Below are 27,764 nucleotides of genomic sequence, written 5' to 3' on the forward strand. Positions count from 1 at the left end.
ACGAGCTTGGCGAGTAAGAATGCAACGGGTTCTTTCCCGAAGCGCCAACGGGTTCTCTGCGGATGAAAACCCGTTGTTTGTTATTTCTCTGGTAAGTGTTTGCTTTATATCTTATATTTATTATTAAATATTAAAAGTAATTTTTGCATGGGTATATTTTTTCATGCTCATTTTCTGTTTTATGTGCTGGTAGATTTCTGGCCGATTACCGTGTTTTTAGATAAATGCGCCATTTTCATTTATAGGTCGTGTAGAGATTACTGTTTCCATTTTTTTTAAGTAACCACGAAAATTCTAACACATGTAAAAGCTTTACTAGTAAACTTTTGATTGAGGATATTTCAAGTAAATGTGCCATTTTTACTGAATTTGTGTAGAAGTTGCTCTTCGTTATGCCTTTTTTGAGCGAATGTGTTAATTAGTTGTATTCTTTTAATGTGTTGTTTTGCAGATTAATGCAGTTTATTTGACAGATGTGTAATGCTGTTTGTTGAAAAATGCATTAGAACCAATGATGGTAAGATCTTGGCCTAGCAAATTGGTAAAATATTACTTGCTCTTAATTACTGAATCATGTAGGATAAAATCTGCTGTTTATGTATAAAAATTTGTACTTTATCTCTGATTATGTGGTATATGCCCAGAATTTCATTATTAATGATCGATTCATTAAAATTACTATTTTTAATTGTCTATTTTGTTTTGTGTTGCTGCTGCTCATTCTGCATTTTTTTTTTTTTTTTTTTTTTTTTGAGTAGATATGAAAATTAATTCTTGTTTTTTATTTTTTTCCCTCCATGTCTCTTTTTATTGTGCTGGTAAATTTTTGAGAAAATTTCAAGTAAATATGCCGTTTTTACTTAGTTTGCGTAAAAATTGTTCTTCTTTATGCCTCTTTTGAATAAATATGTCAATTTTTGTTTGTATTATTTAATATCTTGTTTTGCATATTAACACAGTTTATTTGACAGATTAAGATGCGATTTGTTGAGAATATTCATTAAAACTAATGCGGGTAAGTTCTTGGCCTAACAGATTGGTAAAAGATTTTCTGATCTTAATTACTTAATTTTTTATTATATTCTAGGATAAAATTCTGCCTTTTACGTGTGAAAATTTTTATTTTGTCTGATTATGTGCCAAATTTAACGATTCAAGAAAAATGCCATTTCTGTGTGTAGCTAGTTCGTTGTTGCTGTTCGTCATGCAGTTCTTTTGAATACATATCAGTTTGAAAATTTATTCTTACATGTGTATTTTTCTCATCCATTTTTGCTGTGTACTTTTCTTATGAATATTATTTTTATTTAGTCTATATAGAATTTGCTCTTTCTACCTTTTTTGAATAAGTATGATAATTAGTTCTTGTTCGTGTTATTTTAATGCCCAACGATTCACTTTCGAATGTTTGTTAATTATAGAAGCTAATTTTACTTTTTGCTTGCAGTTTTTAACTCTGTACCTTTTATCCAAACATAAATAACATCTGCCTTTTCATTTCTAAACTTAAAATATCGCAGTCGGGAAAAGGTTTCAATTTGAAAGGTAGTGGCTTTTCTAATTGCAAGAATTTCTCTTCAGAATTATAATTAACATAAGCTGTGCATTCTCTGCTAAGTATTTCATTTCTCGAAAAGTCTGGTAGACCTTTTAAATCGCAATTTTAATCTTTAATTTTTTTGGATATAATTAAGAACGAATTCATTTGGAAGCAATTTAAAAAATAAAGGCAATAAAATATTTCTGTATAAATCAGTATGGTACTTTTCTGTTTCGCCGGCGCAAATCTTGCCAAGCGCACTTTATTGGTGACAACACATAATACACATAAAAATTGTCAAAAAATGTTGGTTCTAAGATTTTTTTTTTATTTTAAGGGCATAAACATTTTAATATCGTTTAAAGTTTTGTAAAAAGACAATAATTTTTTTTAAAAATATTAATTTAAGAATTTACTATGCTTTCATGGTACAACATCCTGATTCACAGGTTCGTATCATGTGAACCCAAGTGATCTCATTTCACGTAATTCTTTGCTCAAACTACGCTACAAAAATCTAATTCTCTCAATGATTCAGTAATTATCTACAATAATTTCAAGTTACATTTTAATATGGAATACAAGTTTAAATGCAAGTATTATTTCAGTTCGTACTAATAGCTTACTTAAGAATTATGTAAAGCCCAGTACTTTACTTCGCTAGTGCATTCTCATTAGAATTGATGAATTTAACCCTTGATTTTATCTTTTCTATATTTTCGCCTTCGCTGAGCTGTGTGATTGCATCCTAATTGACTTAAATACCGCAAATGGCATTAGGGCATAAAATTGAACTTTCTGGTAAAAATTCTATTTAATTGTATGCCAGTATTGAAAGAAACAATGGCGTAGCTAGGGTGGGGCAAGAGGGGACATCTGTCCCTGGGCGCAGCATCCAGGGGGCACCAAATTAATGCTACGAAATTTTTTAATGAATGTTTAGCATTCTTGACACATAGAAAAGGGCGTAAATTCTTCAGTTGTCCCCGGGCGCTGGAATCCTAGCTACGCCACTGGAAAGAAACAATCTGATAAAAAAAAATGGCTGTGATATGTTTTGAAGATGAGCGTAAAAGGTTATCAGCGGAGATATTCCGTTTGGCATCTGTTGTACCATTTTTGGCGAAGCATCTCTACTTTCACCCAAAAGTCTTGCTATTTTTCAGATTTCAAGTTTGACTTCTGTGCCTTGTTTTGCAGGTTAACATGCTTTATTTGATTGCATAGAATTTTTCGTAAAAAGGCCTTAATTATATTATCATTATTGGTAAATTCAAGGCTTAAACAGATTGGTGAAATCTTTGACCTTAACTACTGAATTCTGCTAATTATATGGGATATGTCCATAATTTAAATTTTCTCCTAGTAAGTTGATCAATTGGAACAAAATGTGAAATGAATTTATTAAAGAGTATGTCATTTGCTGTATTCATAAATTTCCAGCCGTGTGTATTATTTATAGCAGATGGTCCTACCAATTTGAATAAATATGGAATTTAGTTTTTAATAGTTTTATTTATTTCATGTAATTTATGATGTTAAAGTATAAAGGCTATGCTCTTGGATTTTCTAGTAAAGGCAAGTTTCCAATAAATAGCAGTTTTTATTTGAGTATGGTGGTTGAGCTATTTATCCAGCATTTTTTTAGTATGAAGACTAATCATACTAAAAAAATTTGAGCATTTCTTTCAAGTAAAAATCAGTGTGTTATAGCTGTGCTAGTATCATTCTGCATGATGACAAAAGTTCATTAAATATGTTAGTGACATTTAAGTGTTGGTTTTGATTATCATGCAATACTGAAACTAAATTCAGAATTTCATTATTGACAAAAAAAAAATTTTTTTTTAATTCTGGGTATGAATGTCTGAGCATGTGTGTAAATTTTAAGTCATTCTGGGTTTTCTTTCATTTGATTAATTCGTTAAACTTGCTGTTATCTGTAAAAAATTGTCCTATTGAACTTTACCTTTCGTTTTAGTGGCACAGGTGATAATAGATTTTTAACCCCCAAAAAATGAAAATTTCCAAGTGTGGCTGTAGCGAGTATGCTCAAGTTCATAAAATAACTTAGTTTTTCTTTATCATCACCTTTCTGTTCGAGAAGCTTTTCTACAGCATACAGTGACCATCCCTTTTCTATTATAAGAATACAGTCAAAAGTCTTTAATCTGGACGTCCGTAATCCGAAATGATCTGGACCTCAAAGCTACAAACTTTCTGCGCATGCTCATATGCGTTTACGCATGCGCGTTTAATGTATAACGGACGGTATAAGCTAAGCTAAAATTATCTAATTATGTATTTCAGTTAATGTTGCAGATTGCGTTGTTCCTTAATCTTCTATATGGATCCGGCTTATTATGTTTTGTGGACTGTTAGAGCAATTTTATAAAAGTAAGCTTGAACTTTAGATTATGTCAAAAAGAATTTCGGATTCTGGAGCTGCCGAAGAATCTACAAAGTGAAAGCATGTTTTGATGTCCATCAAACAAAAAGTGGAATTGCTGCAAAAAAATGTATAAAGGCATATCCTTTGTTTCTCTAACCATTCCGAAATCTGTTTATCAATTTTACATCACTCTGCGGGGGGGGGGACATCACGGTGCACAATGAACAGGAAGTTGATCTGTCAGCACTATCCTTATATTCAGGGCAGATGTTTTTATTTTATTCGGCTTATAATTCCTTACTAAATGTAGTATTTAATCTCAATGTACTCCGTTTTTGATTATGATTTAATCAAATTTCTCGTCGTTATATTACGGATACACATCAAATAGTTTTCTGATTGCAATTTTCTAATTTCGACTATGCATAATATATTCTTTATGCATGCGCGCGTTGAAAGAAATGTTTAATAAAGTAAACAAATAAATAATTTTTTATTGTATATTTTAATACCCTCTAGATCATAATTGCTCTTTATTTCATAAATTAAGTTTTCATATTTTTTATTTTATGTTTTCTTCATGCCATCTTACCAGATTTAAGTTGATGATCTGTAATCCGGAATCGCCGAAGTCCCGACGAGTCCGGATTAAAGACTTTTGAGTGTAGTAATTTTAGAAATTTATCTGAATGTCTCCTGTGGACTTTCATTTAATAGATAACTAAAGCCAGTATGGAAATTAGGACATTTTGATATTATTGAAGAATAATTCATTGCTGCCTACTCTCCTTTTTTTAATTTTTAGTCTTAACAAAGGAAAATGTTTCTCAGAAATAAATGGAATGTATTTAATTAATTAAACTTAAATTGGGCAAATTCCATTCCCTCAATCTCTAGTGATTTTCAGAATTTTTAAATTCTATTTCATTTGGTCAGAGTTGTCTTAATCTGTAGTCATTTCTAAATTTTTATATGAAGATTTAAGAAATGGAATTAGCCAGAGAATATAAGAATTAAATGTTAATATATTTTACAACAGAATTGAATTTCAAATAGTTCAAAAATCTAGTCCATGTAAATTTGAACTGAATTTTAATTTGATTTTTCTATTAATTCATTACATTTATTTAGGCGCCTAGAATGTGAACATGGTAAATAAAATGGCAAGTAACCATTCCTCAGTATATTTTGGTGGGGAAAAACTTCTGAAATTTATGTTCAGTTTGTAGTAATATTATTCAGTTAACTTCATATTTGTTTAGGAATTTCACAGGGTGATCTTCTTTGCAAGATACTGAGAAAATTTTGATATTCTTTATGCTAAGAATAATTTCAAGAATTAATAAATTTCAGTTTTTTTTATATGATAGACTGATTATTCAAAGTAATATACACCAAGGTCACCTTGGATGATCAAGAGCTTGTATCATACATGCATATTAACTGTTATAGGATAGCTATGGACTTTGGTCCTTCAAATTGTTTTATTAATATATATACTACAGTATTCAAAGAACTACAAAAGGGTGGAATGTAGTAAATAAAACATTTTTGCTTCTGATAGAAGTGTACAACTGACTGAAAAATGTAACAGCCATCATTAAAATTCAACATCATTTGAGATCATTAAGTATAGTACATACTTTTAAAATAATGAAACTGTATATATGAATTTTTGAAATAATGTAACATATTAAAAGAAGATAAATTATGTATTGAAGTGAATTATGCATTCAGTATTCCAATAAATTTTCCTTCAGTATTCCAATAAATTTTCCATTTTATACATTCCTAAATCAATATAAGAATTATCAGTATTTTTAAAATCATTAGTGTATGTGTTTTAGGAAAACTTTGGTTTAAATTCAGGCTTAGATACTAAGAGTTCTGTTTTATGAAGCATAAGTATCTAATATTTGTTTTGCAATTAAGTTGAACTCAAATCATTAAATGTGAATGACATAATAGAAAAAAAATCAGAGTTATTTTAATGACTGTAATGATGATATGTTACCTCTTATCACAGGAAAATGATACATATGATACTTGGTATTTTATTTCAAGAAAAAAAAAAAAAAAAAAAAAACCAGCTGGGATGTTCTGTGGAGCAAGGTTTTTAAATTTTTAAATCCTGTTCCTAGAGCAAACTTGCTAGTTCTTGGTTGTAGGTAAAGTTCAAATGGTATTTTAAGAACCTGAGGTTTAAATAAAGGTTTATTTTTTATAGAAAAATTCATTTATATTTCAGTAGTAGTTATTATATTTTGTGGCTATTCATTGAAAGAAATGTAAGCTTTTTTTTCGTAAATTTTGATACGGATTAGATTATAATTGCTCTTTATTCCATAAATTACGGTTTCATATTTTTAATTGTATATTTTCTGCATGCCTTCATACCAGATTTAAACTGATGATCTATAATCTGGAATCGCCAAAGTTCCGACGAGTCTGGATTATGGACTTTGTACTGTATAACAGACTTATAAAGGGCCCCATATCTCAAATAGCTTAGGACCTTATTAAGTCTAAATATGGTTCTGCATACTGTTAAGCACGAAGTTGGAAGCAAAATGGTTTGTATATTTCTCGCTGCTCCTGGAATGGGAAATTTACCTTTGTAAGTTTTTTTTTTTTTAACAGCTTTTCTGTATTTTTTTATTTTATTTTATTTTATTTTATTTTATTTATTAGTCCAAAGGGATTTGAATCCCGAAGGACTATTAGTTTCGTTTTGGCATTTTGCGTCGGACTCATTATAAATGTCGGTTCACTTTTCAAACTGTTGCCACAAAATGTTAGAGTCCTGCATTATATTTGAAGAAATTAAATAATGAAAAATCTGCATAAATGTATGTATATTTCTCGTATTGTGATAAAACAACGGTACATAGAGTCATCGAATTTTGAATAACGTAATCCTCCAACGAATATGAGCATGTGGAAGACCAAATTTGAAATTTGTTTTATGATCGATTTCCTATTTTTTAAAACTTTGACGAATTTTTGATTAACAAACTCAAGGATTTCAAAGCGAGCAATGGCAACGTTGTGCAGAAAAAACATTTTTATTTATTTATTTATTTATTTATTTTTTGGTTTTTTTGTTTTTTGTTTCCCACCTACAACTCCCTACCAAAATGAATTTTCAAAATCTCGTTTTATATAAACGAGGTGGAACCAGTATTTAATAAGAAGTCTCAGGGAAAAATAATGACCACGTCAATTTTTTTTCTTCTACGGAAGTTACTCCCATGGAAGAGCTTAGTAATGCATGTCTTCCTTTCTGGCCATTGTCATTGCTTTAAGCTAAATCTTACTACGTTCAGCCGTATTGTTACGTGGCTGTTAGTATTTGCCAGTGAGGTTTAATTAAGGGCCAACTCTGTTAGTTATTTCTGTACAGCTTTTTCTAGTTTTTAGTTAGTTAGCATTAGTTTCTTATTTTCTATCTTAAGTTAAAGCCCAAGTGGAGACTTCATGTAAGCCCAGGATTGGCCAACTATAAATGGTCTCAAGTTAAATAAAAGGATATTTAAACTCTACTTTTGACTTGTCGCTCTAGACTTTTAGAAGTCAATGAATAGTCGCTACACAATTCTCAAGTATTCTAGATACCAAAGGCAGCCAATTTTACTAGAATCTTGTATCATTTATAGTGGAAAATTATATATATCAGTATATAACTATTATGAAAATTTGAAAGCATCTGCAAGAAAATTGGAATGCAAAATACATTCATGTTTTATCAGGATAATGATTCTAAACATACAGCCCTAAATGTTCACATGTGGTTTTCATACAACTGTCCGGAAGTTATCACAACTTCTTCCTTCATTTAGTCTTCAGACTTAAATCAAATTGAACATGTATGAATGGAACAACAGTTACTCAAAAAATATAGATAAATGCATGTGAAAAGTGTAACTTTAGCTAAAAGATATCTAACCATTATGAGTATTGAATGTCCCGTTATTTTATTAATTTATTTTTTTTATTGACTCTTTCTTCAAAGTATTCGAATACTTATATGAGTTCATTTTGAAAATATTTTGAATATCTTTTTTTAACCAAAAACGCTCAGACTATTTTTTTTTTTTTTTTTTTTTTTCAAAATAATGAACAATAGTACATGTGAAAGAAAAGTCATTCTACTGATTATTATTAACTGATATTTGGAAATAAAATCAAAGAATGCAAGTGTTACAAAATTAATTTCATAGGTTTTATAATTTCATGAGTTAAAACTGATATTTTAAATTTAAAAATACAAAAACATGAATATTTGTCTTATTCAAAACATGTTTGTAAGTGCAAGTATATATGTTTAAATGGCTAAAAGGCATAAGAACTTTTAAAGACATACGATATGTTAGACTTCATATCTTAAAATAATTTACATTAATGTCATAGTAGAAAGACAATTTGACTGCACTATGTGTGATTTCTTTATGGTAATTAAAGAAAATTACACCACATGTGCTCTTTCCCACCTTTCCACCTTATTTTGCAAATAAATTGAGCAGAACGTAATTTTTTTTGGCCATATGATACCTTCGGCTCTATCTAGTAATGCTGAAGTGGCACTTGTAGTAGTTCATTCAGGAGAAGGAAAATCTCGTAGAAGATTGAAGGGGGAAAATTTATCGCAATCAGGCATACTGGTGGTCCTGGTTTCGTACGATGAGACAACAGTTCAGTGATTCTTAACACAAGTTGATTTTTATGTTATAATATAACCTGCTTGTAAACAAGATTTTTCTGGAGCACAAAATAAATAACAGCACAGAAGGGCTATTAAGTTCCAGAAGTATGTTTTTCATTCAATCTTAGCCATTTGGTTAGGTGAACGGATCAACAGATTATCATGGAGAGAGAGGAAGCCTTTCAGAAGGACCGAGGACTAGTGTTTAAATCATACTATAGAATTACGTCCATCTAATCTTATGCTTATTATGCAAAAACTAGAGGAAGAATATTACTCACTTAGAGATGTTCCCAATCAGTCCGAGGAATAATTAGCTATCTTAATGATCTCAAAAATCAAATCGCAGCACTAAGCCAGTACGTTATTGAACTCAAACTGAGGATGAACCCACTAATTACTCCCAGCTACTATGGAAACTAATAAATCTACCGAATCTACTAACGCTAAAATTAAGCGTAAGATAAACATAACGGATAAAGAAGGTTTTACTACACCTCGCATAACACATAAACGCACTCTCAAAAGCAAAGGTTAATGAGCCAGCACAGAAAAACAAATTCCAGGAATTAAATCTCGAAGACAATATCGATTCTACTAACGAGCAGGGTGATTTTATCCCCCTCCCACTGTCCTAGCCGACTTTGCAGGCGACTGGGACAAATTAAAAGATGCTATTGAAGGAAAGTTACAAATCAAAAAATTCCGCGGAAATTTATCCGGTACTCTTACCATCAGAGTTTACGACTTTGAACATTACAGAATGCTCACTGATTTTTTAGATAAACTTGAACTTCCCTACCATACTTTTAAAATGAACATCGAGAAACTGCCAAAGACTGCTGATATTGAACGTATCAAATCTGAAATAAAAGAAAGGGAAATACCCATCCAAAAAAACCGTTAAATCACTCATGTTATTGAGGGGAAAATTATCCATTTACCTGTATACTTAGCAGAATGCACCCGCAATAAAGAAGGTAAAGCTATATATGACATAAAGAAATTAAGAGGACTCGACGTGTTCGTGGAAACCTTACAAATCTCGCCCTGGCCCCATGCAATGCCATAAGTGCCAGCGGTACGGGCATACACGGGATCGCCGCAAATACAAAGCATGCTGTTTAAAATGTGCAAAACCTCACGAGACCTATACTTGCTCCCAAACAAAAAAATGATAAAGATAAACCTCCAGTCTGTGCCCTCTGCAGAGCAGATCACATTTCTTCTTTTAAAGGTTGCCATGAGCACCCATTTAATATACAGAAACAGATTGAAGAAATTAAAGCCAAAATAGAAGCGATGAAGAATCAATTCCATTACGACAAAACGAATTCCAGGCGCTCAATCCGAAGGAGATCCCTAAACGTAGTCCTGCCTGGCAACAGTCATCCAGAGATGAAAACCAACCGAAAGGATCAAAAACTAGCCAATTAGGATTTTATGAGAGGTAAAGATTTCTTTCAGGCGCTCAATCCGAAGGAGATCCCTAAACGTAGTCCTGCCTGGCAACAATCATCCAGAGATGAAAACCAACCGAAAGGATCTAGCCAATTAGGATTTTATGAGAGGTTAAAGTTACAAATTAAAGATTTCTTCTAAAAATTTAAAAATGCTAAAGGAATATTTGAAAAATTAGAGGTCGGCATGGCCGTTTTTGATTATCTGTCAAATACTGATTATAAATTTTAAGCCGATTCATAATATTCCTAATCTTATTTTAGCTACCAAAAGCTTTATAAAAATTAATTTCTTCAATGCTAATGGTATCCGTAAGCAACAACCTCAGCTCATCTCTTACCTCCAAAAATAACTTTCACAGGTCCTTAGGGGATGGATAAACATGTAGTGGTAAATGCCTTTGGGTTGAACACCACTTAACGAATGATGATCTCCGATTTCCGACCTCCAAAAACATGACACTGATGTCATGTTAGTCAATGAAACACATCTTCGAGCTTGTGACAGATTCATAATTCATGGCTATCAGAGAGGATAGACCTCACAACAGAGGAGGCGAAAATGCTATCATAATTTAAAGCCTCTAAATTATCAAAAAACGTAAAGCCAAGGCTTTGATAATATCTCAAATGAAGGGCTACAGGCACTGCCTAACAGATGTATAGTACTTATCATTAATATTTTCAACGCATGCATTCGTCACTGCTATTTTCCCTCTCAGTGGAAGCATTCAATAATTATTAACATCTTGAAACCTGGAAAAGACCTTAAATATGCCAAAAATTATAGACCCATCAGCCTGGCACCGGCTCTCTGCAAAGTTTTTGAACGTGTCATCAGTACAAGACTTACCAAATTGGCATTGATAGGAACCAATTTGGTTTCCGAAAGGGACACTGTACTACTCATCAGATACTCCACCTGGTAGAATTTATCGCCCAAGAATTTAGAAAAAAGAATGGTGTAGCAGCATGCTTTCTCGATTTTGAGAAGGCATTTGACCGAGTCTGGCATGCTTGGCTTACTCCACAAATTGTCAAATTTCCTTCTGCCTAATAACTTCATTAAACTTACCTACTCTTATCTCTACCGTCGCACGTTTCAAGTAAAGATGTGGAGAAATTCTCTCATCAAGAAACAGATTTTCCGAGGCGTCCCTCAAGGGTCAGTTTTAGGACCGAAATATTTTAATATTTTTATAAATGACATGCCTGTCCCACTACACTCAAGTATTTATAAATATGCGGACAATACAGTTATCTTAACCAGCTCTAGAAATCCACAAAATGGTCTTGACAAACTCCAAATGCAAGCTAATCTAATCAACAAATACTGTGAAATTTGGAAAATTAAACTTAACGCAGATAAATGTTGGGTTGTTTTATATCGCAGATACAGAAAAAATTTTCCAGTTAATTCCAATATTAAAATAGATAATTCACCTGTTCCAGTAGCAAGCTCATATAATTACCTAGGAGTGTACGTCGACAAAGCTTTAAATTTCAAGGACCATATCCAGTATACCATCAATAAAGCTAATGCAGCATTTATGTCTCTTTACTCCCTGCTTGGAAGGAAATCTAAATTAAATCTGAATACTAAGAGAAATCTTTATATCACTCTCATCAGACCAATTCTACTCTATGCAGTTCCTGCATGGGCAACTGCCGGATAAACTGAACGCTAGAAAAAAAAACGTCTTACCTAATAAGATTCTCCGTAGCATAACAAATGCCCCTTGGTTTGTGCGGAACGCGCAAATCCATGAGAATTTAAATATTCTCCCGATTCATGATCAAATACTAACTACAGCACACAACTTCTTTGAAAAACTGAAAAACTCACAATACCTAGCCATTAAAGAACCCACAGATAAAAGACCGCGAACTATACATCATAATGCATTATGGTGGTAGTGTACAGTGTATATCTTTTATTTCTACTTATTTTACGTATCTTATTACTCTTTATTACTCATGATCAGTTTACGTTATGCACAAAGCTTATGGACTTTGATTGCAACTTATATTTCTTACTTATTATTTTCATTTAACCAAGAATTTATTTAGTACTGTGTAGTGTTTTAAAGCAAAGACTTTGCTTTCAGAGAAAATTTTAGTTCGCGGTCTTATGACTCCTTCACTCGCTATTGGCCACCTCGCATCACGTGGTGTTTACTGTGCAACTTTAAAGAAATTAATTTTCGAACATGATTATTTAATTTTACTGTACCCAAATTGCGTTTCTGAAGAATAAGGACATTATTAAATCTTCAAATTCACCTTTTTTTTTTTTTTTTTTTTTTGGAACTCTACATACTTATTTGGGCTACAATGAACCTCTGGTTGAGGCGATACCCCCATTTTAATGGATAATAAAGAGCGAAATAATGATATATTTCATTGGGGACAGCGGTATTATAAATATATATAACAAATTTGCTAATACTTCACGGACATAATTGTTTTCTAAAATCAAAGTTTTTTAGGGTTCTTAAAAAGAATCTTTATTTAACACGTGGGTGTGTAATCTTTATTTACCACAGTGCCACAGCAAAATCTGGTAAAATAGTCTGTCGGATCATTTTTTTTTAAATTCTAGTGGTTTCGTGTCTCCTTTATCCTAAAAATCAGTTCAGTACCTAATCTGAATATATTTTTATGAATATTTAATAAATAGATAAACAAATAACAGGTTTTAAACAATAAATTTATTACATTTCAGTTCATTGTAAATTAACACAAGAGTTCTATATCTCAATAGGAAAAATTGGTAAAATTAGACAAATACTGTATTACAATACAAATAATAAAACATAATACATAACCAAAAATAAATAACTTAGTGAATGTGTAAACATCTTAAAAAATATCGCTAGTCTTGTATTCTTTCAATAAACAACACAATCCCATTTAATTATAACTTCGTTGTTTTACTTCATAAATAAGGATTACTTATTGCAGCAAAATCTATATTAAAATCAGATAATAATCTATGAAAAAAAAAGCTTCCAGAAGCAGAAACCAAGAATACGAACAACTTTCTGAATGTAGAAATAATTTTAACCATATAAATTGATCCATTTGTGAAGCACCGATGACTCACACAGCTTTAAACAATATAAAATTTGAGTCACACTCGATGAGCATGGCTCCGAAAAGTAAGGCCGCTATGAATCATCGATGATGTACATGGCAGTCAATGTGTTAAACTGCATGTAAAAACTCAATTACTAAAATAAAATAATTTTTTAGCTAATCGTGGATAGTTTAATATCTGTACAACTTAAAAAGAACTGTGTAAACTGTTTCATTTGACTTATGAATAATTTAGTAGGCAGTTTTTTTATTACGCACATCGGTGCTACATAAACTGCCATAAAAAATCAGCTAGAATAAGCTAATGTTTGGTCTTCATGACAGCTGGACGTGCTAGTCATGAGAACAGGCAAAGGCCAAATGCGATAATTCTTTATATCATGACCTGCATTCTCAAATATAATTTTTTAAAACTGTTTTCGATAATTCGAATAATGTTATATACCAAGTTCGCAATGCCAAAAATGAAAAAAGTGGCAAGCATATTAAAAAAATGTGTTTAAATTATAGATTAATCAATTAATTAAATTATAGTATTAATCAATAAATTAAATTATAGTTATCAGTTAACTAGATTTAAAAATCTAGTTAACTGATAAATGTACGAATTATTTAAAATTTATAAAAAGTATTGTCAGTCTGTTATTGAACAGTTACATTATTTATTATATTTGTCAGACGAAAATGCATAGTTTCTAGAGATTCTTAGATTCAATAACGGTAACTGTTAAAAGTTAGCTTTAAAAAAAATGTGGATATTGTCTTTAAATTTTAGTTTCCCTGTTATAGCAAAAGTTAGCTTCTAAACTTGACTTATACTGTTATGTGACTGGACCCCCAAAATTTATTATTTTGTTATTAATTTTCCCCATCTTTACCTCTATTCAGCTTTACAAAACACACTCATTACACACACCTGGAAGACTGTATTTAATGTAAATGATAACAACTTTGACTACACTCATGAACACAATCGTGGTTTTTTTTTTTTTTTTTTTTTTAAACAAAATTCTCTTACTTCCTTTCCTTTTCTTTCTATAGGCCCTTTTTTTTTAAATTATAAATAATTTTTTTTTCCTCTCCATTACTTTTGGGCCATTTATTTTTTACTTTATTTTGTCCCATCTTTTCTTCCTGGCCTTTCGAAATCGTACAAGATGTACGAAGTTCCTTTTTACTCTCCTCTGAAATACGAAATTGCCCCCCCCTTTCTATATACCTTTCCTTCGCACCTATGCTTGATTTTTCGCCCATCGGTGCAGAAAGACTTAGCGGGTGCAACAAAAGACATCTGTCTACTTTGTCTGTCTGTCTGTCTGATATTTTCTTTAAATATGATTAAAAAAATGGCATAACATTTGCATCATATTCAAATATCCTAGAAATAATTTTAAAAAGTTTCCCTTTATTTAATTAACAGGGCATAACATGAAATCATTCACAAATATTTAAACGTGATGAAATCGTTCATCACCTTATTTGTGACGGAATAAAACAAAATGCAGTAAACTCTCTAGTTGCGTGATTTCTGGTCTGCGATCACCGAGGCAAGCGGCAGCACGATCGCTGCGCTCCGTAAAAAAGTGAAAATATTTCCTTTCCTCTTGGTGATTATCAATTAAATTTCTTTGAAAAATGTTTTTTCCCCCTACAACACCTATATCATTCCAATGAATTTCGGCTCCGATGTTGACGAGAATAAAACAGCGGACAATGTAAGGATATACTTCAAAAGCCTGGAATTTTAAGATAAGTACTTTTCTTTCATCTAAACTAAATCAAATTTCTTTAAATAAGTACATTTAAATCAATAAATCTTAATTTTTCATCAGTTTAAAGCATTAAAAAATACTTGAAATTGCCATTGCTTGTGGCTTCCTTTGTGTATCAACTCCAAACAGACGCCAGCGTTATCAGTTCACGTCTGTCAACACTTACAAAGCCCTTAAGGAATCTCGAGAGAGGGATAATTTGGGCATCGCGCTATTTCCCTCTCGGATCTTCCGGATTCTCATTTCTTTCTAGATCGCTTGAATATAGTTCCGCCTTTAAATGATATTATACCTCACCGATTTTTTCTCATACTGTTCTTTGCTATCTGTTAAATGTCCATATGTAAGGGATGGTTTATTCTTCACCGCCTTAAATGAATTCTTAGAACTATGAGCTTATATAAATAACAGTGTGCCTCATTGTGTTATACTAACATTATTTAACTAGTAATAAATTATGATAGTAAAATAATTAATCTTGTAATAAATTATGATAGTTAAATTAATAAATACTGTTTAATTTGTGTTTTTAATACATATACTCAGTAATTTACACACACACACACACACACACACACACACATATATATATATATATATATATATTTTTTGGTGTGTGCGGTTGTGGTCTTGTATTGTATATGGTTCTATGTTGTTAGTCTGCTGCTGTTTTTTGAAAAATGTATGAAAATGTTGAGAATGAAAGTAGCATAAGTTACTTTGGTTAAATTAATATATACTTTTGTTTGATGACCTTTGTTGATATCTCAGGATGCAAGCGTACATATTACTTTATATTCCATGCTAAATACCTTGATACGAAGCATTTTAACACCGTCAATATTTGTTTTTTCCCCAGTAACACATCTATTCACCATTACCAAACACACTCACTACACAAACACACATGTGAGACACTATTTATTGTAAATGAAGACAGTTTCTTCTCCTTTTAACTACACTCATGGACACGATCGTATTTTAGGATATTTCCTACTTCTTTTCCTTTTCTTTCTATAGCCCCACCTTTTTTTTCCCTCTATTATTTTTGGGCCATTTATTTTAAATTTTATTTTATCCCATCTTTTCTTCCTGGTCTTTTGAACTCGTACAAGATGTACGAAGTTCCTTTTTACTCTCCTCAAATACGAAATTGCCCCTCTTTCTATATACCTTTCCTTCGCACCCATGCTTGATTTTTCGCCCATCGGTGCAGAAAGACTTAGCGGGTGCAAACCAAGACATCTGTCTACTTTATCTGTCTGTCTGTCTCTAGTTGCGTCCATCTCTGAAAAGAACAAAATATGTCTAAGACTAATATCGGTACTGAAAATCACTTTCGCACAAGATCGAAATCATATGGAACCTTGAGGAGTAGAGAGGATCACCTCAAAAACAGGTAAGATCCTGAATACTGTTAATTTTTAAAAAAGTTGAAACAACTTAATTTTTTAGAACTATCCTGAAACTGAAAGCGAAACTAACGATATATTATTTCAGTTAGGTGTTGCGTTGTTTAGAATAAAGACATAAATATAGGAGAACTTCATTAATGTTTCTTAAACTTTCTATTTACACAGGAGTTCATCTGTCAAATTTATTGTAAATAACTTAATGAATTATTTTAAAATTACGCTATGAATATACATTTATAACAGAGAAAGGAATGTGACATTCCAAGTCATTTTATGTCTCATGATTATCAATAAAGCTCTAAATAAACATCGGTAAAATAAATTAATATCTCTTTAAGATCTAATATGAGGTATGGTCTTTTCTACAGCCAGACAGGTCGTGTATCGTGACGGCATACTAGACAGGACGCAGATGAAGAGCCCCTATGGCAGTTGGTCTCATTCCTGCAACAAGACAGTTTTCAACTCCAGGATGGTTCTTGGAGGGGGGAAAATTTCCCTCCTAAGAGCGTCCCAGACATGCTTTATATGAATATATTATTTCAGTTAGGTGTTGCGTTGTTTAGCCAGGTGGCAAATATCCTCACTTTCCAGGTTACTGTTGACCAGCTGAGCCCTATGTGAACGAGCTTTGTCATCCATTAACAGGAACACCGGACCAACTGCGCTCCTGAAACATACGATCTAAGATTGCTTCTCTATACCTCATAGAAATCAGAAAGCCTTTGTCAAACACATGAAGGGGGTGTGGGGCCGTTCAGCATAATACCTACCCAACTATTACACTTCCACCACCGTAATGATCCTTTCCCATGATGAGGGAAGGGATGGTATCGTGTTCCAGGCTCTTTCCAGATGCAGACACAATAAGAATCAATGGCCAGGCATATCTCGGCTCGTATAAAAAGCACGCACTGAAGTCTGTGTATTGAAGTGAGCGGAACGCAAATGGCACGTCTTTTGGCATACAGCCCTATCTCATGATGCCTTCAGACAACTGTAAACCGTGAAACTCGGATTTCAGCGGCAGCATATAGCTCAGGTGAGAGTTGTGAATCTGTAGCAGTTCTGTGTCGCAGCGCTGAAAGAGGGAAATAGTGAGCTTCGTCGTCGTTGTGGATTTTGGTCGGCTTTGGACCTTGGTTGAGGATCTTGGTCGAACTTTTCAAAGTCCTGAAACTGTTTTCATAAATTGCTGACAACACTGGGTGTCACATTGAGCTCTTTAACTACCTCCGCTTCTGATTGATCTGGCGACAATCTACTGTTAATCGCCAAGCGTGGCTTTGAAACAGGCATGTAACTAACTGGTTTTTACCCGAATCTGGGAGAACTCTTCTAGGCCATTGGCTTTATACATACACACCGTAATCGGCAGAACTCTATAGCAATTACTGTGGCTACCATTGCATTTAACTCTTTGATTCCATCGCAGAAGTGGGCGCTAGTCCGAACTGGTGATAAAAAATTTTCCAACATGTAGATAGGTGATTTACTGTAAAGTGGTGCCAACTAGTGGTTATAGAACACATGAAATGGAGGGATGAAAAAATCCTCGAAGTCTCTGATATACACAGCAAAGGGGCAATGAAATAAGAATACAAATGAAGTGTAATATAATTTAGATATTAAAAAAGGAGATATCAAATATACACAAATATATACAGGTGCAATCACAATGCAGAATAATATCCAGTATTGTAATGAATTGTTGAAAACCCCTCGTGCGCTGACATTCTTTTCATGATCATAGCTCCGCAGATACGCACATGTACGATTACGTATTCGACTCTGAATATTTGCATAATTCTTTGGCGGCATAATTAGTACCTTGGATTCAAAACTTTTCTTAAAAATAAACATAATTTGCAAATTCTCTTAATTTTGCACACGAGTGACTTAATGAAAAGTTCATTGAATTAAATTCAGTAATTTTTTTTAATTCCCTGTGCTATAGTCATTAAGTTTGTCAATTAAGGATGCAAAAATATCATTTCAAACAATTAATAGTAATCAAAGTGTGACATAATTCATGAAATTTTTCATTAAATCAGGATATTGTCAAGTCGAGGTTATTTTTACTTAATCATATTTTAGGAAAATGCTGAAACTTTAGTGTATGTTTCCAAACTGCCCAGGTCTTTTATGCATGCAAATAAAAATATTGTTTTTCTTTTTTTATTTTAATATAAGATAAATTTTCCCGATTTCATACACTTCAGATCAAATTAATAAAATAAATTGTTAATTCAAAGTTGACAACAGCATTCAAAGTCTGGAGCTTAATGAAATGACAATTCTCTTTCAGTATTGTCAGTGTATGGTGTCTAAAACACAGGACTAGTTACCTGGTGAAGTACAGGTGACATAATTTTTAGAATTCAGGAAGTTACTTGATGGCAAAATCTTGAAGATATATAGATTACATTGGGAAGCCAGTCAGAACGTTCTCTTCCTTTTTTAAACCTCTTGCTACTGAACAAGGACCAAAATTCTTATGCATATATGACATGTTCTTGTATTGCTTTCTTTATAGAACTTAATAAATTTTAAAACAAATTGCAGTTATATTCCTTTGAAGAATTCTGTCTCTTAATTATTATAAAAATCAAAATTAAATAAAGATATAAAAAAGGATGCTCATTATTTTTGAGTGTTTTAATGTGAAAGATAAATTAAATATTACACTACACTGAATTATAACTTCTGAAAACGGGCAATTACAGTCAAAATCGTTAATTCGGACATCCATAATCCGGACCTCAAAGCTAAAAACTTTCTTCGCATGCGTCGCGTTCACGCATGCGCATAGGCGTTTACACGTGCGCGTAAGATCTTTACAACTGCGAATATACATGTCCGCATGCGCATAACGCGTTTACGCATGCGCGTTTAATGTATAACGGACAGTATAAGCTAAAATTATCTAATTATCTATTTCAGTTAATGTTGCAGATTGCGTTGTTCTTTAATCTTCGAATTGGATCCGGCTTATTATTTTTTGCAGACTGTTGGAGCAATTTTATAAAAGTAAGCTTGAACTTCCGATTATGTCAAATAAAATTTACGATAGATATTTACTAATATGTAAAGGATCTACAAAGCGAAAGTATGTTTCGAAGTCCATTACCCAGAAAGTGGAATTGCTGCAAAAAATGGATAAAGACATATCCTTTGATTACCTAATCATTCCGAAATATGTTTATCAATTTCACGCTGCTCTGCGGGGGAAAGGAAATGACACGGCGCGCAATGAATTGGAAGTTTATCTGTCAGCACTATCCTTATCTTCAGAGCAGATGTTTTTATTTTATTTGGCTTATAATTCTTTACTAAATGTAGTATTTCATCTCGATGTACTCGATCTTTGATATGATTTAAATCACGTTCCTCGTCATTATAATTCGCTTTCGATAGTGAAGAAAGTGACTCAGAGGTTATTGAAAACGAAAAAATTTCGATTGACAAATTAGTCGGTATTCTCGACACAGCAATTATAGGACATGAACAGCGGAACTTTGTAAATGAACAAGAAATTATGTCTGTTTATAGAATTAAAGAGAAAGTATTATCACATAAAACGAAGCAACTTAAACAACTTACATTGAAAGAAATGTTTAATAAAGTAAACAAATAAATATTAAGCTTTATTTTTTGTAAATTTTGATACCCTTTAGATCATAATTGTTGTTTATTTCATAAATGACGGTTTCATATTTTTAATTTTATAATTTCTGCATGCCATCTTACCAGATTTAAACTGATGACCTATAATCCGGAAAAATCGATAATTCGGAATCGCCGAAGTCCCGACGAGTCCGGATTAACGACTTTTGACTGTATTATGCAGCAAGGATGATAAATACTTCAATAGAATAACAAAATGTAGCCCAATGAAGATTAAAAAAAAAGATTAAGAAATGTTCATGTTTTTTATTACATTGTTCCTTAAGCTAAAAAAAAATTTAGAACTACCGCGAGTGATTTGTTTTCTCATAAGCTCAAGATTTGATTATCTCTGAAAACAATCATCTTGCAGAGGTAAAATGGCGGTATCGAATTAAAAATTCTAGTGAATCCAAATTAAAATGAAATAAGTTTTGTACACACACTGCAGTTAAAAAAAAAGTTGTGGTTGGATAAAAATGCACTTGAGTTACATACGCGGCATTAAACTGACATTTCAATAATAATTAAACGCAAAAACAAATTTAGATGGAAAAATCAAAATTTTATGCATGCATACACACACACAGGGGGAGGGTAAAGATGAAACTTATTTGTTTATTTTTATTAACAACAATTTATCCTTGCACTGTAATACATAAGAATTATAACTATCTCTGCCATATTCACTAAATGGAAAAAAACGAATAAAAGTTTAGATCAGGATATTTGAATACAGCAAAGCAGGGGCGTAGCTAGAGGGGGGCAAGAGGGGGCATCTGTCCCCGGGCGCAGAATCCAAGGGGCGCCAAACTGATGTTACGACATTTTAGAATTAAATGTTTTCCATCCTTGGCAAGCAGTAGGGGGCGCGAAATCTTCAGTTGTCCCTGGGCGCTGAAAACAATAGCTACGACTCTGCAGCAAAGAACACGAGGGCTATCTGCCTCCCCTAAGGAAAAATGGCTCACATTTACGTTACACACAGGAAAAACCATACAGCCAGTACTTTCACCTATGATCAAACTTCCAGCATTCAGCAGTCTTAACTACTCAGCTACGTGTGGGGCTAAATCAATAATCAGAATTAATATTTCGATATTCTATGACTTGAACCTAAGTATAATACTATATAGTGTTCATTAAAATGTTTTAAATAAATCTAATATATATATATATATATATATATATATATATATATATATATATATATATATATAATTTATTTCCTAAACAGTATTGATTAATTGATTATATTATCTCCTAAGTTTAATTAAAGTAGAATTATTTTAAAAGTGTGCATCCATACTGGTAAGTTATATTTTGAAAGATGTTTTGAAGTAATTTGAAAGCAAAATGTTAATAATGTTTTAACGGGGACTGGAGTTAAATCATCACGAAGAATAATATTACAATTGTAAAAGTAAAAATTAAAACATGTAATTATTGTCATTGATCGGAAATTAGTTGACTTTTCAAGGGGAACAAACCAACTCCCGTTCAATGATCAATAATTGATAAAAATACGTAAATATGAAAGTGTTTCGTCTTTACTCGAGTTATAAGTTAAAGCCAAACCGGCAATTCTAGTCAGGCCAAATATTTCCGCGAATAGTTGTTACTCAAAGAACTGATTCTCATGAAGCATTTTAGTCAATTCAATTTGGAGTAAAAATCAATTACTGTAGAGATATCTTGTAAAACTCGAGTAATTGTCCCCGACACTATCATCTTTATGTATTTGAGTACTATATTATTTGTAGAAATTAAACATTGGAAATTGTCATTATGAAATCGAAATCAAAGTAAAGTTGAAATAAACATAGAAGATTAAGATTATAAAAAAGATAAATAATGCAAACTTTGCAAAAACAAATCAAAGAGAACATAAAAATAATATAAAAATAAAATAGAAAATAATATAAATAAGATCAGTGAATGTACATGAAGATATAAAGGCCAGAAAGGTATTAAGTAACTTACATTCTTTCCAGTGGGGGAGTTGGCAGTGTGTTCTCTTCGTGTCTGACTCAGAAGTGTAGGGTGTCCGAAAATTCTTAGCGGCAGTAGGGGCTTTGAATTATATCAGTCGGTAAGACTTGGGTGAAGAAATTTATGGTAGTGGGTGGGACTTGGAATTCTTGAGGGATGTATTTTGTGGAGTTCTTATCTGAGAGAGACCGTCTGTTAAGATTTTTTTAAAAATACTAGTGAATGGAAATTAATTAATTTCTGGCTAATTGTCGTGTCACAATGATTAAGAATTTAACAAAGGAAAAAGGCATTTTCGCTATCCAAGAGCTAGTAGACAGTCTAAAGGCAGGAAATAGGCCCATTTTTTTAGTAACAGTATATGTCTGAAGACAATTAGCTTTTTACAATATATACAATTGAGTAATTACACTATATACAAATCTTTCAACTGACAGTCATCCAACTTATACCGCCTTCTCAGGTTTAGGAATAAATTATCATATCCCTATCAGTTAAATGATTTAGAGTGAGTATTTAACGCCTGCTCTTTTAAGGCAATGGTTGATAAATTGAAAGGGAATTAGATTATTTTTGAGAATTTTGATAAGGATCAAAATTTCGCGTTGTAAATCTATTGTATCTGTGCATATAGTTTTAATTCGTTGTATTTGATTAATTATAGTATTGTTAATTACTTTTTTGGATATGTTGGAGTTCCAATTTATTAATTTGTTAGTACTGAAATTGAGGTTTCTTGTTTTGTCAAAAAGTAAAATTTTTTTATAGTTAATGATTTGAAGATCTAGAAAGTCTATGCTATTTTGTCAATTATTAGTTTTATTAAGTTTAAGATAATTCGGATAAATGTCGGAGTTTTCAATTTTACCAAAATTATTAATTGTAATAAGGTCATCAATAAATCTGTAGGTGTGTTTGTAGTAATTTAACTCTTGTGGTTGTAGATTTTTTTGGAAGTTAAATTCTTTGACAAATAAAAAGATATTACAGATCGAGGTGCTGGAATGTAAGCCCATTGGCAATCCTCTGACTTGTTTAAAAAGTTGATTTTGAAACTTGATGTAGTTATGAAAAAGTGTGCATTTTAGGTAGGTTATCCATTTGTCAAGAGTCATGATATTGAGTATATTAGGGAAAAGTTTTGGTAGATCAAGTAGACTGGTATAGATTTCTTCTAGAGGAAGTGAGGTATATAAGTTTTCAAAATCATAGCAGTTAATGTTTTGGATGTTAATGGTATGAATGGTATTAATGACAGGAGTGTTATTATGAATGATCCAGCAATAGTTATGATTAGTGTTACAATCATTGAAAATAAATTTACAGATTTTATTAAGTTGAATTGAAAAATAATAGTCTATATTTTTCTTGTAATTATTAGTTCCATTAGCTATAAATCTAAATTTTAATGGTGTTTTATGGAATTTGGGAATCGCATAAAGATTAGTAAATCTGTTGTAGTTTGCATTGAAAGTAATATTGAGTTTCTTATTAAAAGTTTTAATCCTGTTTATTATAGATGTTTCTGTAAGGTTGGCTGATTGATAAGTAGTTGCGTTGAGAAGTTCTTTATGAATAATCTCAGTGTAGAATTGTTTTCATATAATGCTAAAGTTATTAGTTGCTTTATCTATTTTTGTAATAGTAAAAAGCTGTTTTAATTTACTAATATCAGATGTAAGTTGCGACTAGTTCAGTGTACTTTTAAATTTGAGTTGACTGATTTCTGTGGATATGCGTTGAAGAATTTTAGCTTTCCATTTTAAGAAGGTATCTATGGGAAAATTCAGTTGATAGCTTGCTTTAACTATAAATTCGTTGATGTTGTTTTCGAAAGTCTTGTAACAGTAATTTCTAGTCATGTTTCTGACTGGTCTAAATTTTGTACCATAACTCTTTGTGTTTTTAGTTGATGGTTTTGTATGATATTCAGGTTGCCAGTAATTATGTGCTGGTGATGAGAATCTACGTAATTGCTGTAAATTGGTGTCTTACAATGTCATTCTGCAGTTTCATCTATTTCATGGTGGTTAGTAAGCAAGTTGCTTAAGGTCCTTTGATATTTAAATGCAATCATTGGTATAGTGTCAACTGCGGGGAAGTAATCTTTACAATCTCTGATGATTCTTGAGAAATGAATATTGTCATACTGCGGATGCAGAAAATTGACTTTAAAATAAATTTTGCGTTGAGTGAGACTATTAGAGAGTCTGAAAAGACTAAAATCAAGAATCATGTCTTTAATGATTTGTATGTCGTCGTAGCTTTCTTGAATGATTTTTTTTAGTTTGATAAGGAATTTATTAGTACAGGAGTGTAACCAGTTGAGAAGTTTCTTGGGAAAACAGTCTGAGTCAAAAAAACATTTCAATTGTTTTTTCAATGCAAGTGTATCCAAAGTGGATAAAAAACTCGCATTATTTTTTATTTTGCTTCCTCTTTTTCCTCTCTGCGTTTTGATGCTGTAGAGTTTAAATTGGCTGAAAATAGACTTCTTAGAAGTATCTCTATGACTATGTATATAAGCGTTAAGTCCATATGGATAAAGTGAACGTTGTTTTAGTATATAGAGAGATTCCTGAAAAATTCGTGTTTTGTGATTGGGTATTATATCTAGTATCTGAAGTTGAATAGAGTTGAAGTCATGGTGTTTAAAGTGTTCTAATTCTGCTGTATTAAGTTGTGATGGTGTACTTATTTTAATGTTATTTTTTTGTGCGTTGAATTTTTTGGTTTGAGCTCTATGGTTATTGATTCGAAAGTTAAGATTGTTTTTAGTCTGTCCTATATATTTAATATGTCAAGTACCGCATGTAATCATGTAAATACAGTTAAATGTTTTTCATAGAAATTGTTTTTTGGGTTTACCTGTAGCAGGCATGGCGTTAAATTTTCAAGTTTGTCATATAGTGGAATGACATTTAGTGATTTCAATATGAGTTAAACTAGCAAGATATAAAAGTAAGGAGGCTGCTAACTTTCAATACAGTAAAGTTTTTGTATAAGAACTTTAAAACTTAAAAAGGTTGGAGATAATATATAAAGTGGGTACATTAGTTAAGAGATAAATAGCGTTAATAGCTGCTATTTAGCATATCAAATGTTGTATGAACTTAAATCCATTTAGTGCGAATACAAGTTATTATTACTTGCGCAATTGCTGCAAAGTTAGTTAATAATAATTTATTTCCTAAACAGTATTGATTAATTGATTATATTATCTCCTAAGTTTAATTAAAGTAGAATTATTTTAAAAGTGTGCATCCATACTGGTAAGTTATATTTTGAAAGATGTTTTGAAGTAATTTGAAAGCAAAATGTTAATAATGTTTTAACGGGGACTGGAGTTAAATCATCACGAAGAATAATATTACAATTGTAAAAGTAAAAATTAAAACATGTAATTATTGTCATTGATCGGAAATTAGTTGACTTTTCAAGGGGAACAAACCAACTCCCGTTCAATGATCAATAATTGATAAAAATACGTAAATATGAAAGTGTTTCGTCTTTACTCGAGTTATAAGTTAAAGCCAAACCGGCAATTCTAGTCAGGCCAAATATTTCCGCGAATAGTTGTTACTCAAAGAACTGATTCTCATGAAGCATTTTAGTCAATTCAATTTGGAGTAAAAATCAATTACTGTAGAGAAATCTTGTAAAACTCGAGTAATTGTCCCCGACACTATCATCTTTATGTATTTGAGTACTATATTATTTGTAGAAATTAAACATTGGAAATTGTCATTATGAAATCGAAATCAAAGTAAAGTTGAAATAAACATAGAAGATTAAGATTATAAAAAAGATAAATAATGCAAACTTTGCAAAAACAAATCAAAGAGAACATAAAAATAATATAAAAATAATATAAAAATAAAATAGAAAATAATATAAATAAGATCAGTGAATGTACATGAAGATATAAAGGCCAGAAAGGTATTAAGTAACTTACATTCTTTCTAGTGGGGGAGTTGGCAGTGTGTTCTCTTCGTGTCTGACTCAGAAGTGTAGGGTGTCCGAAAATTCTTAGCGGCAGTAGGGGCTTTGAATTATATCAGTCGGTAAGACTTGGGTGAAGAAATTTATGGTAGTGGGTGGGACTTGGAATTCTTGAGGGATGTATTTTGTGGAGTTCTTATCTGAGAGAGACCGTCTGTTAACATTTTTTTAAAAATACTAGTGAATGGAAATTAATTAATTTCTGGCTAACTGTCGTGTCACAATGATTAAGAATTTAACAAAGGAAAAAGGCATTTTCGCTATCCAAGAGCTAGTAGACAGTCTAAAGGCAGGAAATAGGCCCATTTTTTTAGTAACAGTATAGTAACAGTATATGTCTGAAGACAATTAGCTTTTTACAATATATACAATTGAGTAATTACACTATATACAAATCTTTCAACTGACAGTCATCCAACTTATGCCGCTTTCTCAGATTTAGGAATAAATTATCATATCCCTATCAGTTAAATGATTTAGAGTGAGTATTTAACGCCTGCTCTTTTAAGGCAATGGTTGATAAATTGAAAGGGAATTAGATTATTTTTGAGAATTTTGATAAGGATCAAAATTTCGCGTTGTATATCTATTGTATCAGTGCATATAGTTTTAATTCGTTGTATTTGATTAATTATAGTATTGTTAATTACTTTTTTGGATATGTTGGAGTTCCAATTTATTAATTTGTTAGTACTGAAATTGAGGTTTCTTGTTTTGTCAAAAAGTAAAATTTTTTTGTAGTTAATGATTTGAAGATCTAGAAAGTCTATGCTATTTTGTGAATTATTAGTTTTATTAAGTTTAAGACAATTCGGATAAATGTCGGAGTTTTCAATTTTACCAAAATTATTAATTGTAATAAGGTCATCAATAAATCTGTAGGTGTGTTTGTAGTAATTTAACTCTTGTGGTTGTAGATTTTTTTGGAAGTTAAATTCTTTGACAAATAAAAAGATATTACAGATCGAGGTGCTGGAATGTAAGCCCATTGGCAATCCTCTGACTTGTTTAAAAAGTTGATTTTGAAACTTGATGTAGTTATGAAAAAGTGTGCATTTTAGGTAGGTTATCCATTTGTCAAGAGTCATGATATTGAGTATATTAGGGAAAAGTTTTGGTAGATCAAGTAGACTGGTATAGATTTCTTCTAGAGGAAGTGAGGTATATAAGTTTTCAAAATCATAGCAGTTAATGTTTTGGATGTTAATGGTATGAATGGTATTAATGACAGGAGTGTTATTATGAATGATCCAGCAATAGTTATGATTAGTGTTACAATCATTGAAAATAAATTTACAGATTTTATTAAGTTGAATTGAAAAATAATAGTCTATATTTTTCTTGTAATTATTAGTTCCATTAGCTATAAATCTAAATTTTAATGGTGTTTTATGGAATTTGGGAATCGCATAAAGATTAGTAAATCTGTTGTAGTTTGCATTGAAAGTAATATTGAGTTTCTTATGAAAAGTTTTAATCCTGTTTATTATAGATGTTTCTGTAAGGTTGGCTGATTGATAAGTAGTTGCGTTGAGAAGTTCTTTATGAATAATCTCAGTGTAGAATTGTTTTCATATAATGCTAAAGTTATTAGTTGCTTTATCTATTTTTGTAATAGTAAAAAGCTGTTTTAATTTACTAATATCAGATGTAAGTTGCGACCAGTTCAGTGTACTTTTAAATTTGAGGTGACTGATTTCTGTGGATATGCGTTGAAGAATTTT

General features: G+C 31.5%; 1 long non-coding RNA gene across 1 annotated transcript; it reads left to right on the top strand.

Moving 5' to 3' along the window:
* Positions 1 to 261: 261 nt before the first annotated feature.
* LOC146996324 (uncharacterized) lies at positions 262 to 18,933 on the top strand. Its single transcript, XR_015042186.1, has 3 exons — positions 262 to 517; positions 972 to 1,015; positions 18,689 to 18,933. It is a non-coding gene; the product is annotated as an uncharacterized LOC146996324 (long non-coding RNA).
* Positions 18,934 to 27,764: the final 8,831 nt, after the last annotated feature.

The sequence above is a fragment of the Stegodyphus dumicola genome, chromosome 7 (genome assembly GCF_044657685.1).
Source record: "Stegodyphus dumicola isolate Sdum_Otavi_A_Nest chromosome 7, ASM4465768v1".
Lineage (NCBI taxonomy): Eukaryota > Metazoa > Arthropoda > Arachnida > Araneae > Eresidae > Stegodyphus > Stegodyphus dumicola.